We start from the raw sequence: 6755 nt of genomic DNA, 5'->3' as shown, positions 1-6755 counted from the left end.
CGCTGTCCTGTTAGCCTGCCAGGCTCTGGGGTGTTCAGCGCATCTCCCGGGGTTGCTGCATGAGGTGGCCTTTGTCGGCGGAGTGGAGGGACAGGGAGAGGTGGTACGTGTTTCCACCAGGTGAAAGAAGGCTGGCTGTGGCAGTAACACAGTGCCCAGGTGCCATGGGACCGTGGTGTGATTTAGTGCCCGGTTTCTCAGAGAAGCGTTAATGCATTTTTCCTTTTGACCCCTTAAGGTCCTGCAAATGTGGTGCCTGGAGCCACCTCAGAACAGTACAGTCCCAGGGCCACAATCCTGTCCTCAGTGTCAGCAAAGCCCAGCGAGGAATTCTCACTGGCCACTGTCAGTACAATAACTGAGTTTTCATCTTTGCATGGAATCCTTTTCGCATGCATCCTCTTTCTCAGCTTGTTTTTGGAAAGGAAAGCACTTGCTGGTGTATTTACATTGGAAGCCCGTTGTTCACGTAGAGTTTAAACCTGGATTTTAAAGCCTCAGGTTTTTCAGGATCTGCCACATACAGTGGGAAGTTGAGGATCCTGCTAATAGCAGCAAGAGGGGGTCATCTGCAGATTGGCAGCTCTTGCTGTGCCTTCCGCTTCTTCCAAGAGCCTCATGTTTGTGCTGTGCTTGCTGTGAGATAATGTAGATTTCTCACCAGGTTACTAAATTTTGGAATCTGCGGGCGAGGACTTCCATGGATGTTGCTCTGCAAAGGATCTAGCTGGGATTTACATTTCTCCTGCAAAGGCAGCCCCTGTGCCCCTGCCAGGCTCAATCAAAACCTCTGACCCCAGCCTGGCTGTTGATGGACCCCAGGCATGCATGTACGTGGTGGTCTGCAGTGTCCCCTTTCCCAGAGACAATTCCATCGTGCACTGCCAGATGCTGGTGGTGATTCCTTCCCACCACAGGCTGTTTGATATGTGACCCAAAAAGAGGGAGCATTAATCCTCTGTGAACATCATTGATCTGCAGCAGTGAATGCAATCATTCTTTCCTGATAAGAAAAACACTGGTGATCAAGGGAAAAAAAAAGAAACTTGAGGATGAAAGATCATTCTTTCTTGCTCCTTTCTTTACTGGCAGGTCTCAGGCTCCTCGCACACAGCGCTCCTGCCTGCCTGCTAAGAAATGCCTGATGTGGTTTTTCCCCAAGCTGCAGGTATTGCTCAGCAAACTGATCCACTCCAACAAAAAGGATGTCAGGCAGTGGAGCACGTAGCCCCATACAGGTCACCCAGAAATCAGGCTAAAAGGCAGCCTTAGCCTCTACCCTGTACTCCAGCAGGCCAGCCCTGGCTTTGATGTTGGGGTGGCCCTGGTGTCTGAAGCAATTTGGCAGAGGGCAGGAGTGCAGGTTGGGTAGAGCAGATGTTCCCCAGGCTGGTGGTGTGCTGAGGTAGATGGGATAATGTATCTTTTGTAGACTGACTGCTCTCAGGTTGGCTGAGGACTTCACTGAAGGAGACAAACCCAGAGAGATCCTATTAATTTAAACAAAATAAGAGGTGCTGTTTTCTATTTGCCAGAAATTCAAGCAGGGATATGGAGCCAGCCGTGAGTGCTAGAACAGAGTAATTGAAGCTTTAACACCCACCTATAACCATTTCAGTTTTCGGCAATTGTGCTTCACGGGGCATACCTTCAATCTGGTGCCTCAGGGATTTGCAAACAGTGAGTCATGTCTCCCTGGGGTCAAAAATGCAGCTTCTGAGGCACCAGGCATTGAAAAGTGTTGTCCGAGATAAAAGCAAAGCAAACCTCACTGCCCACACATGCTTATCCTTCAAGGCTGAGTATCTTTGTCACCCTCTTCGAAAACATGCACTCAAAATTACAGAGGCTTCTCGTGGTTGCCATTGATACGGAATTTACTTCTGCTTTTAGAGCAGACAAGAGGGGATTGCAAAATTCTGTGACTTGAAAGAGCTGAGGCAGAGAGATCTGAAGCTAATATGCAGCACCCAGTGCCTGCAGAGAGGTGGTTGGCATTTGAGGTGGGAATCGCGCTGTGGGACATGTCTGCGTCCTACCCAGGGAGGGTCCTAGATGAGCTCCCTGGGCCTCTGCAGAAAACCCCCGGCCCTTCACTTCCAGCACGGACCTGCAGATCCTGGAGAGCATGTACCCAGCCAGTTTGGTACCTGCCCGTGTCTTTGGGACACCGTTTGTCACTGACTCACTGCCAAGGAAGAAGCAACGTGCGAGTCACCTGTCCCATAAAGTGACCCTCTCGCAGCGTTCACGTGGCACCGGGCTGCTGTCCCATGACACATGCTGGGTACAGCAGCATGACACGGCCACCTTTGCCACAAAACGCCTGGTTGCAGAGCTCACGTGGCTGGTCCACCCCATTACACAATGCCCCATGCAGAGGAGCGGTGGCATGCAACCTGTGGGTCCTACAGTGTTCCAGGCACTGCCAGCCATCGGCCTGTCCTGCCTGTCCCCGTGGCTTCAAAGCCACTAGTGTCATGAGCTGAGAGGTTTCAGGCACACCGTGGAGGCTTCCGAGCTTGGTAAGTAACAGTGTGCAGAACCTGCTGCTTTGGTAACACATTGCTCTAATAAAATCTTGATTCCTGAAAAAAGGCCAGTTCTGCAAAGACCTGTGCAGTTCTGTGCTGGTGGTGTGCACCTCCCTCTGTACTCCTGCGGTTTAAAAAAACTTTCAGAAATGTCTGTGTTTAGAGGGACCCAGATCTGACAAATTAACTGACTCACTCTGGCCTCAGGGAAGTTACTTCACTCCCTGGATCATCTTCTTCACTTGAGTACTGAGAACAATATGAAATTAACCCGGTATACCTCCAACGCAGCTGTAAAAAAATTAATTAGCTGGTATTTAGCACTGGCTGTAAAAGTGGGAAGGTGCTGGTGTTGTTGGAGAACCTCTGTAGCTGGGAAGGCCAGCTGGGAATCCTTGAGGGGACTGATGTGGTCGTCACTATTTGTGCGACAGCCTCTTGGGATTAAAGTCATAAATAGGATGTAGGTGCCTCTCTGCCCCCGACCTGAAAGTCTGGACCATCAAACACCCCTTTGCTCTGTGACACTTGAACTTTCCATGGGTTTTGGCTTCCACCAGTCCAGATTCCAGGTAATTACGGTGGTGCCAAATGGGTAAGTGCAAAGTGGTGCCCGTCTTACACCATGACCCAGCAGCATGTGGTTGTTTCTCCCTGCCTGTCTTGCCAGGGCCAGCATAGGCACTTCTCTAAGGGGATGTCCCCTGTGCTCAGCATGTTGTCCATAGCCTCTGTGGGAGGCTGTGACTCAAAAGCAGAGCAAGGAAGAGACTTGGACTTTCACATCTAAGGGAAGGTGCCTGCATTGCCACCTCCCAGAAAATTGATCACAACTCTGCAGTGGGTTTGTAGCTCTCACTACTGAGCAGCAGGAAGCTGTCAAACAAGTCCACAGCCATTTGTTTCAGGTGCTTGTGTCTCCTTTGTCTGGTGGGAGGGGATGTGGCAGAATTAGGTTTTGCAGCACTGCAGGTTGGCCCCCACCCACTGTGTGGGGCTCAGGCTTCAATACCTGCATCTAGATCCTTTATCAGTGCTTTGGTTTTTTTAAGGTGTTCAGCCTCCAGCAACTGCATTTTAATCAGTGAGTACAGATGCTGCTAATCCCTTGCACTATATGCAATGTCTTCTGCACCTCAGCAGGTCCAGTTGGAGATCTGCCATGAGATAACATTTTTTAGTTGTGTCCTATGGTTGGTATCTGGTGATCAGGTCTTGTCCAGAGCTAGCTTTTTGCTTTCATGCGTTGCTGCTGTATGGCTGAGAAATCAATTGAGGATTGCAAAGGTGAAAGCATTAGTAGATTACCGGGGCACTATTTGTACTGCAGGCAGGGATTAGAGAAGAGGGCAGGCAAAAGACTGTAGCTGTACTCTTGCCAGTGGAAATGCATACATGGTCATGCAATAGCAAAAGATTTCTAAGGAACACAATGCCATCAGAAGCAGGGTGAATCTGCTTTAGACAAGATAAATCAAAGGGTGACAAAGCTTGGAGTACAAAGGCAAGATATTGTGTGTTTACTGCATTTTAGTTCCCTTTTTTTTATTTTAGTAAGTTAGATCATAACTATAATTCGAGGAAGCTGATCTGGAAAGCCAAAGGTGGCAAGAGGAAAGTTTTGCATAGCTAGTTGAGAGAGCACAGCTTTACATAGGGATCTCCGGTCAGTTTTCATTGAGCAGTACAACCACTCTGGGCTGGTGCTACCTCTTTCTGAGCACAGACTTCAGAGGACTCTGAAGAGCTGAAATATGCTGGACAATTATCAGAGGAATGAGCAGGCTCTCCTCGAGCTTTTAATGTTACAGATGGCCAGAGGTGAGGTAAACTCAGTATTCATAAAAGAGGGTGAATGCATTAGGCACTGCGGGGAATGTCAGATGTTCACAGATAATGTCAAGGATTTGCAGGTACTACAGCTAAGGTGATATGCTCCCTGTACCTCTATGCAAGCCCTTCCAAAATCAGCAACCAGCAGGTTACTCTACCATTTTATGGACTAAGAAGAGAAAGGGAGGATCCCTTCCGGTCCAAGGACAAAAGCAAAGAGATGGTATAAGATATTATCATGTTTTATTGTCTCTGATTGGATCAGGAAGATTAATAAATAGAGATTAGATGTCACAAAGGGAAGAAAATCAAAGCTGGAGACATTCTTACTTCTTGGTTTAGAGGGATCAGTGCATTAAATAGGTTGAGTTTTCTGCACTGGTAAATGTTTTAGGACTTGTCACTATAACCATAGAGATCCACTCACCTGTGTGAAAGTCCCTCAAGGATAGACAATGGATTTATTTAGAGCAATGTTAGTGATTGGGAATGATTAGCATTGGGTTTCAAATGGATCCGCTTTGATGGGTTTTGATATTATCAAATAAGTGGTCAGATGAAGAATGGTTTTCTTCACAGGCTACTGAAACTAAGCATGCTGGACTGCTCACTGCACCACACTCTGGTTTCTCCCAAGCCACAGTTTATTCTGGTGGGGAGGTGTACATGTGTGTGTGTCCATATGGCCAGGCAAAACGCAAGAGCCATGGCTCAATACTTACTTTTGCCACTTTCCTACCACTGTCTTCCTACTTTAATTCTGCCACTGTGAATGTAGCTCTCATCTGTGCCACGAGACAGGTGTCCAGCCTGGATTGCAAGGACCTCTCTGTTGATACCGGTCCTCCCAAGTGCCAGGATTTGTATGTTCTTTGAGGTAGGGAGGCTCTTGCCTTGTCAGTGTGAGAAAATGCTGCATTCCCACAGAGGACCAGAAACTCATCATGAACAGCAATTGCATGACACAGCTGTTGGTCATGCCAAGCAAGCTAGGAAGTGACACAGGAGATGTGGTGTGAGATTATCCTCTGCGTAACAAAGGTATGCGAGATGGTTCCAGGATCGCTCTGCAGTAGAGGAAGAAGGAGGAAATTTCACCTACTGTTTTTGATTGCTTTTCATGTTGTGTAAAAAGAAAGAAAAAAAGGAAATTTTTAGGAAAAGAGAGCTGAGGAACACTTAACTCACCATTAAGGTCTGTTCCTAACAGCCCAGCCTGTGGGTCTCCTGTTAAAGGAAACGGGCTGGGGCAAGCCTGTGCTCTGCCCCACCAGCTGCTGATGTGCCCAGGGCCTACAGTCCTGGGGCTGAGCTGAGAAGATATTTTCCTCCCCATCCAAATAAATCTTGTGTGTTTGGGAGGGTTTTCTCCATCATTTCACTAATCAAAGCTTTCTCTCTTTTGTCCAGTCCGTGTTTTAACTGGTACCAGGTTCTTCTGCTGATCTTTGCATCTAATGGGGCACCTTAAAAGCACTAATAAATTAGGTGTCACAGGCTCTCCTCTCTTGCAAGATGGATTAGAAACAGTGATACAATCCTGCAGGTGGAGAAATGAAGGTACAGAACTGGTAGTGACCTTGCTGGCATCATATGAGGAGGGCCCAGCAGCCATGCCTGCCATTCACTGTCTCTTAGTCTGCATTTCCACAACTTAAATCAGCCCAAGGACCGACAGCTGTGTCCTGCCTCACCCACTCCTTCCCTTGCATGAGGTGTGCCCTGCATGAAGCCAGTTCAGGGCCCAAAGCTCGCAGAAAATTTACCCATGCTGCTTTTGTTGCTAATTATCAGTAGATTTACTGCTCAAGTGACTCAGGGCAGGCTCAGTTGAGAGCTGGCGTATGGGAGGGAGAGCATGGCGGTGAGAACCTGGAGTTGGGTTGGGCTGGGCTGCCCTTTGGCGCGGAGGTGGTTCCACTGCAGACAGCACTCGGGCTTCTCTGGGCGACAGAGATGCTGAAGCGGGCTCAGTCCCCTACACCACTATTGTCTGATTTTTCTGAAGTAGGACACTGTAAGGACACCCTGCGTGCTCTGGGATACGCCTCAGAAGGGATTCAGGTCCTGTCTGGCAGGCAACGATGGCTCTGACAGCACAAATGCTATGCTGCGCTACCTTCACACTATTGATCTCAAACTGCTTTGCCAGCATTAATGAATCAAACGTGCCAGCATCTTCCTGAGGGGAGTGTTCCCGTTTCCAGGTGACACATGGAGAAACCCTGTTACCCTACAGAAAAGGCAAGCAATCTGCCTAATAGTAGGTAGGCGATTTGTCTCGGGGCAGAAGGAAGAGCAAAGGTCTTCTGCCTGCCAGTTCTGCCATCTCTGCAAATCAGTCCCTGTCACTTACAGAGCTAGAAGCAGTCTGCTGTATACTGCTCA

This window comes from Tyto alba, unplaced genomic scaffold (assembly GCF_018691265.1).
Source record: "Tyto alba isolate M040663 unplaced genomic scaffold, T.alba_DEE_v4.0 Super-Scaffold_3, whole genome shotgun sequence".
In the NCBI taxonomy this organism is placed as follows: domain Eukaryota; kingdom Metazoa; phylum Chordata; class Aves; order Strigiformes; family Tytonidae; genus Tyto; species Tyto alba.
Note: the sequence above shows the minus strand (reverse complement) of the source record.